At 50.3% G+C, this 19,296-nt stretch overlaps 1 protein-coding gene and 1 long non-coding RNA gene across 10 annotated transcripts in view; both read right to left on the reverse strand.

The window, feature by feature from the left end:
- The window catches only part of LRRC7 (leucine rich repeat containing 7), a 107,391-nt gene that overhangs the window by 80,045 nt on the left and 8,050 nt on the right, over positions 1 to 19,296 (reverse strand). The gene's annotated exons all lie outside the window — the stretch shown is intronic.
- On the reverse strand, positions 2,711 to 8,483 carry LOC137478864 (uncharacterized). The gene is made up of 2 exons (XR_011001855.1): positions 8,401 to 8,483; positions 2,711 to 4,237 (listed from the first exon to the last, which is right to left on the reverse strand). It is a non-coding gene; the product is annotated as an uncharacterized lncRNA (long non-coding RNA).

Genomic DNA, 19,296 nt, shown 5'->3' on the forward strand with positions numbered 1-19,296 from the left:
TGGGAGGTGCTGCTCAGGAAGTCCCAAGCCCTGAAAATTCTGAGACAGTAAAGATGGGGTTCATTAGGTCACTTCTCTATGCTGGAAATGCTTTTATTCCTGGATTTTGTGCTTGTTGATCCAAAGGCAAGGAGCTGAAATCATGGGGCACTCTCCAGAAACAGGGATGAGCATTTCTAAGCAGCCCTGGCTGCTTGGGTAACCTTCATCACCTGCACATGAATTTCTGGGGTGACAAATCCTCCTTGTTCCAGGAGGATTTTCTTTTGTGTCCCCACAATATCTAGAATAAAGGAGCTGGAAGCCAAGGCAGGATCTTCCCTGAGAGGTGGAGCCGTGGAAGGGAGCAGAGCAGGAGGTGAGGCCCTGTGCTCCTGCTGCTGCCAGAGGGCAGGGATAGGTGGCATTTTGGGAAGGAATCCCTCCTTGTGAGGGTTTGAGGCCCTGGGCTGGAATTCCCAGAGCAGCTGTGGCTGCCCCTGGATCCCTGGCAGTGCCCAAGGCCAGGTTTGGAGCAGCCTGGGACAGTGGGAGGTGTAGGGGAGAGGAACTGGATGGGCTTTAAGGTCCCTCTCAACCCAACCCATTCAGTGATTAAGAAAACAGAAAACCTTGCAAAACAAAGTTCAAAAAAGCTCCAAAAACCCCTCAGGTTTTGACTGATACAACTTCCCCCAGCATACAGATTTTATTTCCAAGGAAAAGTGTTCCTTCCCAGCACCACAGGCTCTGGAAAGGTTATTCCCACACCGGTACCTGCTGCTGACTGATCATTTTGTCCCTTCCTAATTGGCTTTGGAACAAACAAACTCATCTGCTCCCTTCCCAAATGCCACAATAACAACCCCAAAACAAACCCGGTGACAGATGCAGATCCTGCTCATTGTTTGCTTGCATTTTAATTAACTGCAATCCGACCTTTTCCAGCAGATTTATTGCCCAATAAACATCACAAAAGCTTCCTTTTGGAGATGGGAACCCTTCAATGAAGGCGAGGTTTCATTAACAATTCCAGGCTGATCCAGGCCACGTGTGACCTTGGAGACCCAGGGATTTCCCTCTCATCGCCAGAGCTGCCTCGGGATAAATGAGCTATTAAATTACAATTGTTGGGGGTCAGACCCTGCTGTCAAGTGCAAATCTGCAATAATTTGCCGCGGCAGATCCGCTCTGACATAACCCAGAGTGACATTTGTTTCCCAGGGAATGGGGAAGCCCTGAAAGCGCTGGGAATTCCGCGCTCTCCAGGCGCTGAGCTGTCAGGGAATTCATCCCGACCATTCCCGGCGCTTCCCTGCTTTTTGTGGGGAGTGAAAACCCAGTGAGTGCTGCTGAGCTCCCTCCAGGATCACGAAGGCTTCCATGCACACAGACTGAGCAGCTCAGAGTCCCAGGATAGGACAATTTATTAGGGGAAAAGTGGAATGGCTCCCGGGACACCATTCCCGGAGCTCCCATTTCTAGGTAGTGACTCTTGGGATGCACAAAGGGCTTTCATGGCGTGCGTTAAAAAAGGAATAAATTTTAATTAAGTACAGTTAAAAAGGGCCCAATTTAAAGCAAGTAGGTCAGCACCTGCTTTGAAAAGGCTGCTCTGAATGAAGTCACTGCAGCAGTGCTGGAGCTGGGAGCTTTTCATTTGCACTTTCTACCCTGAGCACAGGCCCAGCCTGAGCAGTTCCCTTGAAAATGCAGGCAGCAAAGGAAAAGAACCTAAAATTGACAAAAAAAGAAGGGCTACACTGTGTCTTCAAAAATGGGAGCTTTGTGCTGTCCCTGAGCCGACCCAGTCATGGCCTTCAGGAAAGGTTCATAATAATAAATAAGAATTTACTTGCCAGCAGGTGAGTTCATGAACACAACAGGGAAGTCTTACAGCAAAGATTCCATAGAATCCCATCCCAGCATCCCAGGCTGGTTTGGGTTGGAAGGGACCTTAAAGCCCCTCCAGTGCCACCCCTGCCATGGGATCCAGGGGCAGCCTCAGCTTCTCTGGGAATTCTATTCCAGCCCCTCCCCACCCCCACAGCCAGGAATTCCCTCTCAGTATCCCACCTCTGGCAGGCGGAAGCCATTGCCCCTTGAGCATCTGAGACCAAAGATAGACGTAATTGATTTCCTTTTGTTGCTGATACTGAAATACAGCAATAAAACCCTGCCACCCCCAAATTTGTCAATGCCACGAATTAGGGTGGAACAAAATGCCAGAGGGAGAGGGGGAAGGAGTCAGTGTGCATCTTAGGAGAAGTTCTCCAGTAATTTATTTTTAGGAACTCTCTCTCTACCCTTCACCACAAATTATTAGCTCTAGCACAATGTCAAAGAAATGCCAAGCACCAGCCTCCATCCCTCCCCTCCGACTGGGAGCAGGTAGGAGAAGCAGCTCAGGGGGCTCAGGACAGAAAAGCAGATTTCCTTTGCCTCGGGTCCATCCTGTGGGAGTGGAGCTGATTCCTGCTGCCCTGACCCAGTTCCCATCCCTGCCCTGTTCCCGGAGCCAGCCGGGAAATCTGCTCCGTGCCACAGCAGATCACAGTGTCCCCGTGAGGTGACAGTCCTGGCAGCTCCTGCCACAGCCCTGCACCTCCCAGTGTCCCCAGATCCCCTCCGAGATCCCCCCAGCACCCACGGGAAGGGAGGGACAGGAGGAGCCCTCCCGGCCACTGCTGCTCCAACACTTTTCCTCCTGTCCTCTCCAGCTGACAGAGAATGTCCCAAATTTCACACATTAAAACCCAGGGAAGAAACAGGCAGTGCCCCTCAGCTGGAAATAAAGCAGGCTAGGATTGTAAAAAATCACAGGACTGGCTTCAGGATGAACAGAAAACCCAAAGCTGGGCGTGGAGAAACAACTTGAATCCCCTAAAATTTCCCAGCCATGGAGTTCTTAAGTGAGGAGAATATTTTGCCAAAAATACAACTTGCCATACAAATATTTTCCTCTGAGAGTTTTGGTTCCCAAGTAGGAGGTGTCAAAGTTTTCAATCAGCTCCAGAGAATCCATTTTAACCTTTCTAGGACAGAACACCAAAACCCTTCCTCATGCAAATGTTCTGTATCCTCCACCAGCCTCTACATCCAGCATCTGCATCAGACAGCACTGAAATGCCTCCGCTGAGCACTTCTAGGGCAGTTTGGAAGGAATTCTGCAGCCTTTGTTCCAGCCTAAAAGAAGGAAAATAAGAAAGAACCCCCAGAATTTCCTTTGGAACAGAAATTCCAGTTGGCTCAGCTGTAGTTTCCAGGCAACCAAATCTCTCCTCCAAGGAGGATGTTCAGGCTGTGGCTTCAGCACCTTCCCCAGAGAAAGGCAGGGGATACTGCCAGGAGTAGCCGCAAGCACAAGAGGAAAAGCAGGGATGTGGGAACCAGACAGTGCCACGAACAGCGTGGCCAGCTGCCACCCTGAAAATGCAGATGGGTCTGAGAGAAAAAGGCAGAAATCTCCCCGGGCTGAGCGCGCCCAACAACGGCTCCTGTTCATTTGTTGCTTTGCAGGATTGAACCTCAGCTCTTGGCAGCTGCCCGAGGCAGGCAGCACCAGTCACCCGGAGCCCCGGTCAGACAGGACCCAGGACAAGGCCGTGTCTCAGAGGAGGCACACAAAAAGCACATGGCAGCAATGGTTTTATTCAGCACTGGAGAAGAAAGCCAGCAGGGAAAGCAGCGCTATCTAAAAGCCCTGTCTGCATTATTCTCCAGAACACTGGAGCTTTGTGCAGCAGCCCCTGGGCAAAAGCGCTCTCAGAAAGGCTTTTAAATAATATTTATAGGGCCGGGGACAATAATATTTGAAAGCGTTTGAAAACCAGCCCGGGAGCTCGGGGCTGGGCTGCTCGGCCCACTCGCATTGTGAGTGGTGAGCGCACACATTGTGCTCCTCGATGTCCTACAAAACAGCTTCCAGAGGGGCTGGAGAATCGCTGGGAAACCAGCACTTCGCAGGTGAGAAGCGCCCGAAATAAGCTGCCCTCCCAACCCCGGTTTTACCCATTTTTATGAGCACAATGTGACCCAGGCTTTAATGATCACTTTGACACGAGCCCACAGCGCTCTGAAAATCGAACTGAACAAGAAATAAAGTCCACCAAGGATACAAAAGATCTGTGCATGACACAGTTCAGAATTCTCCCTCATAAATGTGGAAAGAGGAACAATTTAACGCCAGAACTATTCACAGCCGCATCTCCCTGTCCTGCACCAGGTCCCAGAATGTTCAAAACTCCTCTGACAGCACCTGAAAACAAAAGGTGATTTTTCCCTTGGTCTTCAGCGGCAAAAACTCCAAACTTCAAAAAACCCCAACACAAATCAACAACAAAACAAATAACCCAGAACCAAGCCTAGGGAAAAAAAAAAATCAATCAAACGCTTCATGCAGCCCATTTATAAACAATTAAAAGTGTGTTGATATCCTGGAAATTATTCAGCCTGATTAATTCTGGATATTGCTGCTGCTGTGTCAGTAAAGCAGAAGGGAACAGATGCAGCAGCAGGAATTCAGCCTCACACGAGTGACCCCCAGTTCTGGGGGAGCAGCAGAGCAGTTCCAGCTTTTCCTGGAGTTTTTATGAGGAAAGGAATAAACCAAACAAACAGGACAATCAATTTGTCCACTAAAGGTGGGATAAATGATGAGGAGCTCTTGCTGCAGCCACCAGCTATATTTAAACATAAAATCCCGAGTTCTGGCCATTCTTGGCTATAAATAAACCTGAACATGGCCTAAGGAATATTTATTCCTTTTTTTTTTTTTTTTTATCCTTCTTACCCAGCACCTAATTAACCCATAAGGACTTCACTGACTTCCACTTAAAAGCTCCTTGAGGCCACAGTTACTGAGGTGAAATCCATCCCCTGGATATCCCAAATGCCTGTTTGGAGGGCACCATTCCAAGGCATCCTAAGGACAGCTTTTCTCCTCCTCAGGACACCAAACACCTGCAGGCACATCCAGCCTGTAACGTGGAATGTCACCCTCCAGGCCTTACATGGAACATGGATTTTGCTGGAAAAGATGTTCCAAAGGGCCAAAGGCAAAACATTTCCTTTCCAGAACGAACTTTTTAATTCCTACCCCTGACTGGCAGCTTTTTTGGGATAAGCACAGGGCAGGCTTGGCGCAGGGCAGGGATCACTTCCAGGCTGCACATTCCTGGTGATTCCCAAAGCACTCAGGGAATGTTTTCTGCTGCAGAAGCATGGATGGAGTGAGCAGCACAGATGGGGAGAGTGCTGGAGAGCACCAGGGATTGCAGCACATCACTAAATGTGGCAGGGTCCCGTTCTTTCGTAACCAAGGATTCCTTACATAACTCATCCCTAATAATAGGGAATCTCTTTCCCCCCACTTGTTGGATGTCTTACACTTTGCAAATCCTTTCTCCTCCAGAGCTGGAGTGCAGGGAGAAATCCAAGGACAGCCCGGTGCCCATGGATGGCTCCAGCACGGAACAGCCTGACCCAAAAACCTCGGGATAAAATCACCTTTTGGGAACAAATAACATCAAGGAAAGGGATATTACTGACTAAATTCCCATGCTGAGCCCTAAGGATCTGCCAGGAGCTCACACCTACACAGCAAATGGCCACTCCACATTATCCTAATGATCCATAAAACTGCCCAAGCGTTCCTGGAGAACAGCCTGGATTTTCATTTGTGCCCCAGGAACTGCAGCTCCCCAGTCCCAGGTGAGGACCTGACTGCCACACATCCCCTGTGGAATATTCCCATTCCTTCTTCCTGCACCGTTTTGCTCCCAGCAGTGCCCTTGTCCTTTTCCCCATCCTGCCTCCCATTCTGGGAAACCAGCTTTGGGACATCTGCCCTCTGGAATAAGGGGCACTAAACTCTCTGTAATAGCGTGGATCTCCTACTGAAACAAGCACAGCCCACTGGAAAAGCAAAACCCCACTTCATTTCCCGCAGGAACACTCAAAACCTGGGGGGAATGTGCAGAATTTAGGGCACCTGGGGCCATGGGCAGTGCTGGAGGAATGGTGAACTCGATGATCTGAGAGGGCTTTTCCAACCTAAACAATTCCATGCTCTTAACCCCAGCAAGGCACTGGAATCTCAGTGCTGGCTCCAACACCTGAAAGAATTCTGAAGGTTTAAAACCAGCGCTGAGTGAGCTGGGCCTGTCAAATGTCAGACAGGGGTTTGTGTTTTGGGGTGAAACAATGTCATTCCTGCATTTCCTGCCTTCCCTGCTGGATACCTAAGTGACTTCCAATGCATTTCCCATCCAGTTATTTCTAAGGCAAACAAGTCATTTCAGGCTATCAATCTTTCAAATTGCTCTCTGGAATAAAACCTTTAAACTTTGATTTTTTTTTCTGTGCAAAAAAACCCATTCTTCTCACTGGAGGCGGGGTGATTAAATTCCTAATTACCCAGCTTCCACCTAAAAATGTCTTTCAGGAGAACTAAACGTGCCTTTTATGGATGGAGGTTAAAGCCCAGTTTGGAAATCAGTCCCTGGGTGTCCATTCAGGAGCTACCAAGCTGCTAAAAACTGGGGAAAGAGCACAGACAACCTTAAATAACAGCAGGGCCTCCCTCTGGATCCTCACTGAGGTGCACCAGGCCTCTGCTCGCAGAAAGGAAGGCAGAATTCCCCTGCCTGCAGCCAGGGAAAACCAGGATCTCTGCTCCTGGGAGATGCACTGGCTACATCCCAATTAAAATCCCTTTAATGCCACGTTTTCAATGTGTAAATGCAATTATACTCTAAGCGCTTTAATTACATCATGGTGTCTCCCCTAAAAGGAATTTTAAGAAAGGATTTTCCTGTTTGGAGTTTTCTGTCAGAGGATGCTGGAATTACGGAATGGTTGGGTTGGGGGGGGACCCCAAAACCCCTCCAGTGCCACCCCTGCCATGGGCAGGGGCACCTTCCTCTGTCCCAGGCTGCTCCAGCCTGGCCTTGGGCACTGCCAGGGATGGGACAGGAATTCTGCCTGCTGCTGGACTGGCTGCAGCAAAGAGGCACAGAGGAATTCTCAGGGAATTCTGCCGCTGCGACAAGACTTCAGCCGTGGTTTTACCTTTTGTGCTCCTTAGAAAGCCAAGAATGAACTCAGCTGTGCTCAGTGCTTTGGGAAGGAATCCCAAATCACTGCACATCCACATCCCAGCTGTTTCACAGGATATTTCACACCGGTGGATCAGCACATGAGGCTGCTCCCTGTTTTCACCCCCAGACCCTCTCAGGGGTTATTCTGTGTTCAGTGACCTCATTAAAAACCTGGAAGTTCACTTGTCTGTGGGAAACCCCATCTCTCTGAAGGAGAGGGAACACAGACCTGGAGCCATTCCTAGAAATTCCTTTGGTCTTTTTTCTCCTCTCTTGTTAATTTTTTTTTTTTTTTAATTTCTTCTTAGAAAGCAAGGAAGAGCCCCCCCTGCTCCAGCTCCATTCATTATCCCAGGGCTGCTCCCATCCTGCAGTCCAGCAGGAATGAGGAATCCCTGCTCCCCCAGCTCATTCCTGGGCACTTCTCCCTGCAGACGTGGATGCGGCTCCCCCTGGAACTGCTCCTGCTCATCCCATCCCATCCCATCCCATCCCATCCCATCCCATCCCATCCCATCCCATCCCATCCCCTCTGCAGAGCACAGATTCTCCCTGACACAGGTGATCCATCATGGGGTCACCACTCCCAGTCCAACAATTCCTGCCCCCAACCCCTTCCCTGGGCCAACGAAGCCATCCAGGAGAGCTCCTGGAGATGGGAATTGGGCTTTGGAGCTGCACCTGGGGCTCCTGGGACGCTGAGTCCCATTCCTGGCATGCACAGATCACAGAATCTTGGAACATCCTGGCTTGCGAGGGACCCACAGGGATCTTGGAGTGTAGATCCTGGCCCTGCACAGGACAGTCCCAAAATCCCACCCTGGGCATCCCTGGCAGCATCCAAACCCTCCTGGAGCTCTGGCAGCCTCGGGGCCGTGCCCGTTCCCTGGGGATCTGGGCAGTGCCAGCACCCTCTGGGAGAAGAACCTGTCCCAAAATCCAACCTAACCCCCCCGGCCCAGCTCCAGCTGTTACCCCAAGGGAAGCCCTTCATCCAACATCCAGGATACCCCCAGTGCCCAGCTCCTCTCCTGCTGCTGGAACGGCAGCCCATATGAATACATGCATATTCATTGCCTGTTTTGTGTATGCATGTGGCATTTGGAGCCAGGCTGCTTTCCTGCCTGGTTCCCGTGATTTCCACAGGAAAGGACTCGTGCATTGCCCACTTTGCAGGGCTGGAGCCATTCCCACAGCCCGGCACAGGACACGGAGCTGGGAATGTGGGACCGTGGGGACCCTCCGGGACAGCTCCCCTGGGACTCTCCAGGAGTGACAGGCTCCCCTCACGTGGAGTGAGCGGATTCACCCTCACACCCACCTGGATTCCGAGAAAGAGCCAGAGAACAGGGATTTTCGTTTGCCCCAGTGACAGGACACAGGGAATGGCTTCCCACTGCCAGAGGGCAGGGCGTGATGGGATATTGGGAAGGAATAGCACCTCACCTCACCTCACCTCACCTCGCCTGGGAGGGTGGGCAGGGGCTGGGATGGAATTCCCAGAGCAGCTGTGGCTGCTCCTGGATCCCTGGCAGTGCCCAGGGCCAGGCTGGATGAGGCTGGGAGCACCTGGGACAGTGGGAGGTGTCCCTGCCAGGGCAGGGTGGCACTGGGTGGGCTCTGAGGGCCCTCCCAGCCCAAACCATCCCAGGATCCCGTGATGATTCCACTTTCTTTTGTTCAGGTTGAACATTTTCCTTGTGGATCCTCCCTTCAAGCTCCCCTCAGCAGCAGGGGCTGCAGGGTCTGACACCCCCAACATTCCTCATTCCCTTCCCAGTGCCTCCCTCCTCTCTCTAAATTCCCCAAGAAAAGGGATCCCCGAATCCCAGACTGCTTTGGATTGGGAAGGACCTTAAATACCCCCCAGTTCCACTCCTTCCACACTTCCAGTGGGAGCCGGAGAACTTTTCACCTTCTTCACACCAAGTGCCCCAGAGGCAATCCCACAGAACAGATCCCTTTGGAATGCCATCGATGTCCCAGAGCCTGGGACCCGGGATGCTCCTGCCCAGAAATTGGGAAGTGCTTAAAAAGAAAGCAGACTACAAAACCTAAGCCAAACACCTGCATTTATAATTGTTTGTTTCCAAATTGAAATATCTCTATTTATATTTTCTGTATTTATTTATGCTTCTGTGTTTGCATATGGAAATAGCCCTGGGTTTGGTATATTAAGCTATATTTGCTTGTTTACATATTTAAATTTCTGTCTGGTTTGGGTATTTATGTATTTATATGTCCGTATTTGTATTAATAAATGTATGTATTTATCTACTTGTACATGAGGCATTTATAAATGTCTGTTTATATTTATATAAATGCCCATTACATAATTATAGTTACTGATTTATAAATATTTTTTTTAATTCACCTTTTAACTAAAGAAACATTGGGAAAATATTTTATGTAACCGAGTCCCATCAGAATTAAGAGAGGGATATATTTTAAATAAATATATTTTAAAATATAAATTTGATAATTTTATATTCATTTTCATAGTAAAAATGTTATTTTAAAAGTCTGGAATTTGTTTCCTGTGCATCCTCCATACTTAACTCAGAATGACAGTAATGGGAATGATAGGAGCTGTTTTTTAGGAGCAGAATGAACCTTTTAACTGCTTTATTTGGTGGGTTTTAGCCCCTGGTGGTAACAGCTCTCTTGTCACAAAGGAGATTTATATCCTACAAAATGCAGGGAAAGAAATTTGTCCTCAAAAATGCTGGATTTTTTTCCCCCATCTCCTTCCATTTTACTGATTTGCACCAACAGAAATGCTGGGAATTTTCTGGGATATAAATTCACCATCCTATGGTTGTTACAGCACCCAGGGATATTTCCATGTGAGAAACACGAGGCCAATTCCAGATGCACTTTCCCTGTCATCCGTTTAAATTCCATTAAAAATGGATGGCAGGGCCCCCAGGCACCGGGAGAGCTGGATCTGAGGGAGACCAGGAGGGATTTGATTTAGGGATACCAGGAGGGATTTGATTTTAGGGATACCAGGAGGGATTTGATTTATGGACACCAGGAAGGATTTGATTTTAGGGATACCAGGAGGGATTTGATTTTAGGGATACCAGGAGGGATTTGATTTTAGGGATATGAGGAGGGATTTGATTTATGGACACCAGGAGGGATTTGATTTTAGGGATACCAGGAGGGATTTGATTTTAGGGATACCAGGAGGGATTTGATTTAGGGATACCAGGAGGGATTTGATTTAGGGATACCAGGAGGGATTTGATTTAGGGACACCAGGAGAGGCTGGATCTGAGGGATACCAGGAGAGATTTGATTTTAGGGACACCAGGAGGGATTTGATTTTAGGGATATGAGGAGGGATTTGATTTATGGACACCAGGAGGGATTTGATTTTAGGGATACCAGGAGAGGCTGGATCTGAGGGATACCAGGAGAGATTTGATTTAGGGATACCAGGAGGGATTTGATTTAGGGACACCAGGAGAGGCTGGATCTGAGGGATACCAGGAGGGATTTGATTTTAGGGACACCAGGAGAGATTTGATTTTAGGGATATCAGGAGAGATTTGATTTTAGAGACACCAGGAGGGATTTATTTTAGGGATACCAGGAGGGATTTTATTTTAGGGACACCAGGAGGGATTTGATTTTAGGGATATGAGGAGGGATTTGATTTTAGGGATATGAGGAGGGATTTGATTTAGGGATACCAGGAGGGATTTGATTCAGCGATACCAGGAGGGATTTGATTTTTGGATGTGGCAGCCCCAGCTCCCTGTCAGGCCTGGCTGCCTGTCATCCAGGCTGGATCCTCCCAAGGAGCTTTTCCAGGAGTGGGATTCCAGAGGGGTCAATTCCACTTGGGAACAAGCCAGAGAAGCACAGGTGGTGGGAAGGCACCCACAAGGATCAGGGAAGCCACTCCTGCCCTGCCCAGAGCCCAGCAATCCCACCCTGTCCCAGGGGCCTCGTCCATCCCCAGCACTTCCAGCAGAGAATTCCAGGGGGACTCCAGATTTTGGAGGGAATGACTGGAATGGTATCAACCCTGCCAAGCCCATTTTTAGTCAGTGATGCAAAACATCACTCAGTGCCCAGGGCTACTCCTGCCTGCTGCTCCATTTAGCTCCTCCACAGGGAATAATGGAGTTCCTTCCTCGGAATAATGGAAATCCTTCCTCGCCTTCTCCCTTCTCCCTCCATCCCAAACAAGACCGAGGCACGGCAAATCCCGATTTCTTTGTCACTGACCAATTTTCTCCAACAAAGAGAACCCAACACAACTTTCACTTTCCCAGCCAGGAAAGGAAAGATGGAGCTCCTGGTCAAATGTTAAAATCCTGGTTTGTTTCCATTACAGGACTGGTTCAGAGCTCTCTGGAACGGGAAACGTTCCAAGGTTGGGATGTGCACATGTTCCTGTCACAAGGGATTTCACTCCCACCTCCCAACTTTCTCCTTACGCACAGCACAAGGCACTGACTGGAATTTTTGGGTTGGATCCAAGAGTGGAATTGCTCTGCTCTCCCAGCAGAGCTTGGAGTGTCCTGTACCTCCACAGCAACACAGAACACTCAGGGGGTGTCTGAGGGATGTCCCTGGTTTGGAAAGAAGGACAGGGAATGAAATGGAGATGGAGGAAGGGATGGGTGACCAGACTGGGGCTGGCTGGCCTCAGTCACTCCAAGAACCAGGATTCCATGGAAGGAGCTCTCCCACCTTCCCACTGAGGCCATGGAGAGAGCTCTGCCTGCATCCCACCCAGCAAAGCTCCCACTGGGCATTTTGGGAATGCCAGCTCCCACAGGAGCCATCCTGCTTCTCCCCAGGCTCTCCAGAGAGAGGGTTCCCTCCCACACCACATCCTGAAACACAGATTTGGTCACTCTGGGCTCACCTGGGGAGATCCTGCTGCTCCCTTCCCAAGGAAAAAGGGACGGGACAGAAGGGAACAGCCTCAAGCTGTGCCAGGGGAGGGTCAGGCGGGACAGCAGGAGGAATTCCCTCATGGAAAGGGCACGCAGGCCTTGGCACAGCTGCCCGGGGCAGGGGTGGAGTCCCCATTCCTGCAGGGATTTAAATCCCTGTGGATGTGGCACCTGGGGACATGGGGCAGGGTGGCCTTGGGGGCTGGATGGGCCCAGAGGGCTTTTCCATCCCAGTGATTCCGGAATTCCCTGGTTCTGGGGAGCACTCCCAGGCAGGAGTTACAGGTGTGAGGATCACCCGTTCCCCTGCCAGGAGCAGGTGGGTACAGAGCAGCAGGAAAAGGAGGCTGTGGCACTCCCCGCTGAGCTCCTCGTGGAGACACAACTCCTGGCCTTCAATACCTCCCCGTTTCAGTCCTGTGCAATTCCCTTTCCTCCTGCTGTTACCCCAGAGCCATCACTCTCAAATCCCTGTGCAACAAATAACCCCCAGGACTTCCTTAAGAAAATCCAAAGGATTGTGACTCCCCAGATATTTCAAAATCAGTAACACAACAGCAGAAAGGACAGCAAATAAAGGCGAGTTTCAGAAGCACTGGGAAGCTGGGAATTCGATGGTTTAAAACAGAGATGTCAAAGGTTTGCCTTTTGCAACCCTCCCCAGCTCGGCCTTCTGCCAGAGGCCATCCAAGAGGGATTTCCCAGTTCTCAGCTCCTCTCACACCTCAGTGCCCAGCACAAATCCAGCACCTGAGGATCCCAGACAGAGCTGATCCCTCAGGATCCCACCTCAAGCTCAGGTTGCACAGTCAGCTGGAATAATGTCTATTAAAGCACAGCTGAACAGCAAAACTTGAACCCAAGCCTAAAAAGATCAAAATAAACCAGACAAATTTGCATTGAATTCAACCACAATATTTATCTTTAGTTATCCAGTTATCTCCACTGAGGATTTGGAAATAAGGGGTCCAGCCCTCACTCCAGGATTGGCTCCTCTTCGGGCAAAGGAATAAATAAATAAATAAATAAATAATCCTTTCTTTTCCCTCTTGCTTTGCTTCCTGGAGGAATCTCCCCCCTCCTTTACCCCAAGAAATCCCAGCAATCAGCCTGATTTCAGTGGAAATCACTTCTCTCCTGTGCAGCCTGAGCTGGAGCCTCTCCCTCGCCCCCCTTGCTCTCAGCTGTGCAGTTACAAATGCAAAGGTAAAACGAACACATTTCCCTTCCCCTGGAGCTTCCCCCAGGTTCCATTCCGAGCACAGCCCTTAATTAGCAAACTGTTGTGTGGTTTGAGCCATGTCCTGCTGCCCTCAGCACCACGAGGCTCTCAGAGCACCCGAATGCCCCCAGAAGCACCCGTGGCCACGGAGTGGAACAAACTCCGAACCCCTGCTCCTCCAGAGGCACCGTCCAGAGGACCAGGAAGGGACAGCTTGGAATTCCCAGGGGTTTCTGCCCTGCCCCTCCATCTGCCTGAGAGGTGTTCCTGACCAGGAGTGACTGGTGTAAGAGAGAAATCAAATTAAATTAACCCCGAGCAGCAGCTTTACATCATTTTCCTTCAGATTTTCCCCAGACATCTGAGGAAAGGCAGCAAATCCTGTCCCGGTGTCTCAGGAGCACCTCAGCACAGTCCACGTCCACAGGGAGACTTTTCCAGAGTCCCTGAGCAGCACTGGGGATTTCTCTGCCTTTCTTAAAATAGATTTCCTTATTCTGCAGATCTGGCTCGGGAGATAAGGAAGAGCCAGCAGCAGCTGGGGAAGTGTGAGTTCCCCCGGTGCAAGGTGCACCATCAGCCCCAAAAGTCACTTTATTCCACAGTTACTGAGTCCAAAAAATTGTATTTTCCAGCAGCGTTTTCCTGACAACTAAACTGCCAAGAATTCCCAGCCTCAGATGGCAGCTCCCTTCTCCTCACTGCCGAGTTGGGGTGAATTATTCCTCTTGTAAATAAGCAAACAGGGTGACACTGACTGCCTACATTTGTAACTAATGTTACTTTTCTCTACGGTACCTTGAGATATTGTCCCTTTTTTACTGCTTGGGTGGGTGTGTGTCCTGATTTATGGAGTGCTAAATCATCCCTGGAATAGCGGGGGGTGGCCTGCAGTGGTTTCCAGCACACAAAAGCCACCCTGGCTGGGATTGCACACCAGGTAAGAGCAGTCTGCCACATTTTGCAGGAATTTCCCTGCTTCCCAGACAGGATCTGGGAGAGCTCGGGCCAAAGGGGTGCCCTGCTGATTGCTGCCAGGATCTGGGGAAGAAAGCTAGAAATAAGATTAACTGATCACTTATTGGAGCAGTGAATATATTGATGCCTCTGTTATGGTTCTCACACTGGATTAATGAGAATTTATGGGAATTTCTGGGGGTTTATTTCAGCAAGAACTAGTCCAGGCCACTGTTCCCTTCAGATTCCCGCTTTCCATGGTGCTTCTTTTCCAAAAATCTTTGGGACTGTGTCTGTAACTCTCTGGAACCTTTGTGTTCTGAGACAAGGACTAAACCATAACTAAAATAACATTTTTTTTGTGACAAACTGCTCTTCCTTGGCAAAGGGAATTAGGAGGGAGCAGGCGGCTGCTGCACGGAATTACTGGAGAAAATGGGATAAGGGGAATAGTCACAGGCCTGGCAGCCTGACACTGATCCTGCACAGTGCAATGGAATCAGCAGCACACAACATCATTTAGGGAGAATTACAGCAGCTTAATACAATTAATGCCAGTCCACGTGTGCCTCTCACCCTGCAGCGCCAGGGCGGCCTCAGCATTCCTGCTGCTGGGATCAGCGGGATGAGGCAGCCCAGGAATGCATTTCCAGCTGCACGGGGAGCTCGGGGTGCTGCAGTCAGGGCACTGCACCGAAGAGCTTGGGGTGCACACACGAAGGGTTTAGGGGAGAAGCCAAATTCTGACTGGGAATCTCCACAGCCAGAGAGGGATCATCCAGGGAACAGCTCCGAGCCTTTGGGCACTTCAGCTCTACCCCAAAGTGACTTCAAAGTGATATAAAGTGATTTAAAATCAGGGACAGGACACAGGGAGTGGCTTCCCACTGCCCGAGGGCAGGGCTGGATGGGATATTGGGAAGGAATTCCTCCCTTCCTTCCCACCTTCCTCCCCAGGTGATGTGGGACTGGGATGGAATTCCCAGAGCAGCTGTGGCTGCCCCTGGATCCCTGGAATGCCCAAGGCCAGGCTGGACACTGGGGCTGGAGCAGCCTGGGGCAGTGGGAGGTGTCCCTGCCATGGCAGAGTTGGCACCGGGTGGGATTTGAGGTCCCTCCCAACCCAAACAAAGCTTAAATTTAAGTTCAAGCCCTCAGGGAAAGCCAGAGGAGCCCCAGCTGCCCTTGGGAATGCTGCGCTGCAGAGGGATTTGGGACAGCAGGAAGCAATATCTGCTTGGGGTGGTCCAACACATGGAGTAAAAACAGAATAAAAAGCAAAGAGCACCCCCAGAGCTGGCCCTGTCCCAGCAGTGCCACATCCCCAGAGGAGGGGACAGGGGATTTACCAGAGCCCACTTGGAAGCACCAGCCCCAGAGCAACGTTCTCCTGCACTGGCATAAAACCCATCAAAGCCCCATCTTGCACAGCTCAGGTCTTGCAAAGTGAACTTGTTCCCAACAGAGCTGCAAGAGAGCCTGACATGTGAGATGCTGGCAGAAGAACACATGTCCCCAGGGCAGGGACACGGGACAGCCAGCCTGGCTGCCACCAGGTGCTGCCACCCCAGAGCACTCAGCTGGGCTGGGGGCTCCTCATCAACCCCAGCTCTGCGGAGGATGAAACACACCCAGGGAGTGGAAAGGGAACCAGAGCATTCCAAACTGTGCCCCAGGCTATGATCAGGGTCTGCTCCCTCCTCATCCTCCAGCAGCGTGAAGGACACCCTCACTGCTCCCTTCGCTTCCATACAGTCCTTTTTAATTCCACATATTTTCCTCCCAGAGAGCCACAGGAGCTGCTGACGCATCTCCAACCTTTTTCTTAGAGATTCATCAGCTAAAATAGATCCCACATATAAGAATAGGAAGTTTAATGAATTCACACTCCTGTGATGTAACATGTTAAATTAAAAACACTGAGCTCGTAAGATTTAATAACAAGCCTTTTATGGCGATTTTGCTTTTCCTGCAGGAAAACTTCCTCCTACCAAAACTGGGAAGGATATTTTTAAAACCTGTGAAACTGGAAGCGATGTTGGAAACCATCACAAGGAACAAAGCCTTTCAGGGACAGTCAGAGTGCCTGAGAGTTTCTTCTGCAATTGTTGGAATTCTTACATCACCAAATGCTGGAGCTCATCCCAAATCCAGTGTGGAGAATGGACAGGGACCTTTATTCCATTGGTGCTGTGAAATCCCTCCAGGAATGGGGACTCCACCACTTCCCCAGGCAGCTCCAGGGCCTGACCACCTTTTCCATGGAGAAATTCCTCCTTTTCTCCAGGCTAAGAGTGGAAGTACAAGCTCCATTTTAGGGTGAAAAGTCTCAGGATAAGTAAAAATAACCAGCCTTGGGTTTAATCCTCCCCCTGCAGCATCATCCCCTTCGCAGGGTAACAAAACCCTCACCCAACCATCAAGCACAGACACTTGTTCAGCTCCCAGCAAACAAAGGTCATTCTGACCAAACTGGAAAGGGAAAAATAAAAAAAAAAAAAAAAAAAAATGAAAGGAAAGTGCCTGGCCATGCCAATGAACATAAAAAAAAAAAAACCAAAAAAAAAAAAAAAAAAAACAAAAAACAAAAAACCCAAAAAACAAACAAACAAAAAACCCCCACAAACAAACAAAAAAACACCAAAAAACCCCAAAAAATACCCAAACCAATCCCCACCAAACTCCAAACCCAATCCCCGTCTGCCAAAGCGCAGCCTCCGATTCCTAAAATATCTAAAATATTCACTGCTTGCACTCCCAGATTTGAAATAAGCTCTGATTGATGCGAGGGCTTCAGATGAGCTTTGCAATGGTGGTGAGTGCTGCTCTGAGGCTGGGGCCAGCAGGAATGCATTCACCTAGGCTGGTGTGGAATTGAGCTGGGATCAAGGATGGGGAGAGCAGGAATGCCAGCCTAGGCTGGTGTGGAATTGAGCTGGGATCAAGGATGGGGAGGGCAGGAATGCCAGCCTAGGCTGGTGTGGAATTGAGCTGGGATCAGGCTGGGGCAGGCAGGAATGCCAGCCTAGGCTGGTGTGGAATTGAGCTGGGATCAAGGATGGGGCGGGCAGGAATACATTCACCTAGGCTGGTGTGGAATTGAGCTGGGATCAAGGATGGGGAGAGCAGGAATGCCAGCCTAGGCTGGTGTGGAATTGAGCTGGGATCAAGGATGGGGAGGGCAGGAATGCCAGCCTAGGCTGGTGTGGAATTGAGCTGGGATCAAGGATGGGGAGGGCAGGAATACATTCACCTAGGCTGGTGTGGAATTGAGCTGGGATCAGGCTGGAGAGCTGCTGAGCTGCTGCTCCAACACAGCCTTTAAAACCCTGAACCAGTCCTGGGCAAAGCCTCCAGGGCTTCCCACAAATTCCAGGCTCCTCCTGCTGCAGGAGGGAGGGACGGGAGCTGCACGGCGTGGGCAAGGTGGCAGCTGTCACCTCCTGCCACCGCCACCCACGGCAGGGGACAGCTCTGCCTCAGCTGTGCTGAGGGTCCTTCCATGCAGCTCAAATCAGGCTGGGACATTCACCTTCCTGTGCTGCCACAACCCACCAGGAAACCCCGGCTAATTACCCCTCCTAATTGCCATCAACCTCTAAAGGAATGTGATTTTTACGAGCTCAGTGCTTCTAAAGAATGACAAATTTTTGCCCTCCCAGGAACCACCAAGCTGAGGGCAAATGGTCAGAGGAGTCTTTGGAGAACTTTGCTGGTGATGTTAAGTTTAAAATCTGGATTTTAAGGTCTCCCACTGGCACAGGGTGCCCAGAGCAGCTGTGGCTGCCCCTGGATCCCTGGCAGTGTCCCAGGCCAGGGTGGGACATGGAGGTGTCCCTGCCAGGCAGGGGTGGCATGGGAGGAGCTTTAAGGTCCCTTCCAACCCAAACCACTCTGGGGTTCCATGAAAAGCTGCTCTAGCAAAAGGCCAAAGGAAGCAATGCAACTGTCAGGCCACGGCTCCACAGGAGACAGGGAGCACATGGCAGAGAAATCCCAACACTTGTGCTCTGCACAACCTCTCCCCCCATTTATTTCATAGAACACTGCATCGATCAAACTGAAGGAACAGGAGGGAAAAGCACAACCCCCACCCCCGAACGTAAAAACTGCAATATTGGTGCTGGATGCACAGCCCTGCACCTGGCACAGGGAATGCTGACCTTCAGCAGGCCCTGGGATTCCTGGATTTGATGCTCTGCCTGCTGCTCCCAGTATGGAAAGTCTCCTGAAAACACTCAAACAATCCATCAAAACCTGGCAAAACCACCCCAGGACGCTGACTGGAGATGCCACCTTTATTTAATCACTTCCAGGAGCTGCTGATTATCTCATCCATAGAGCTCTGCTGCTCCAGGATCCCACGGGGCTGCTCCAGGCACTGTCCCAGGTGAAATGAGGCTGCAAATGCGAGCAGCGGGAGCCTGGCTCGGAGAGCTGGGAACAATCTGCTTCCCAAGCAGTGGGAAAAGGGACAGCACCTGCAGGGGACAGGTCCCCTCCTGCCCCGAGGCCGCCAAACTTCTCCCACCTCAGCCCAGGGTCACTCTGAGGGGAGCGTGGGGTGGGCTCCTGCCAGGGGCTGCTCCAAAGCAGGGCAGATCCGGATCGTTCCTGGTTCTTATGGACACTGCCCAGCCCAAGGGTGCCTTTCCTTCCCAGCTTCTCCACACGCCCTGGAATTGTCTGAACTTGTTTAAAATTAGGGTTTTTTAACTTTTGCATGTGTTGCAGGACTTTTGTTCAGAGTCACAGGATTGTGGGTTGGATTCCACAGATTTTCTGGGGTGTTTTCCCCCTTTTTGGGATTCCCACTTGGGATGTCCTGCACAGAGACAGGATTTGGGCTCAATAATGCTGAGGGTCCCTTCCAATTCAGCATATTCTGGGGTTCTATGAAAAATCATTTAATTCCAACCCCCAAAGCTCCTCTAATTCCATCCCAAATTCCCAATTTACCTGTGCAGAATAAACCACAGCTCAAGTTCCTTTCCATCCACTGCACTTCACCCACTAAACCTTGTCCCAGGGCTCTCAGAGCTGCTCCAAACAAACCTGGCTTTTGCTCCTCTTGTTGACAAATAAATCACAAACACACGAGCAGCTGAAATCCCATAAA

This window comes from Anomalospiza imberbis, chromosome 9, assembly GCF_031753505.1.
Source record: "Anomalospiza imberbis isolate Cuckoo-Finch-1a 21T00152 chromosome 9, ASM3175350v1, whole genome shotgun sequence".
Taxonomy (NCBI): domain Eukaryota; kingdom Metazoa; phylum Chordata; class Aves; order Passeriformes; family Viduidae; genus Anomalospiza; species Anomalospiza imberbis.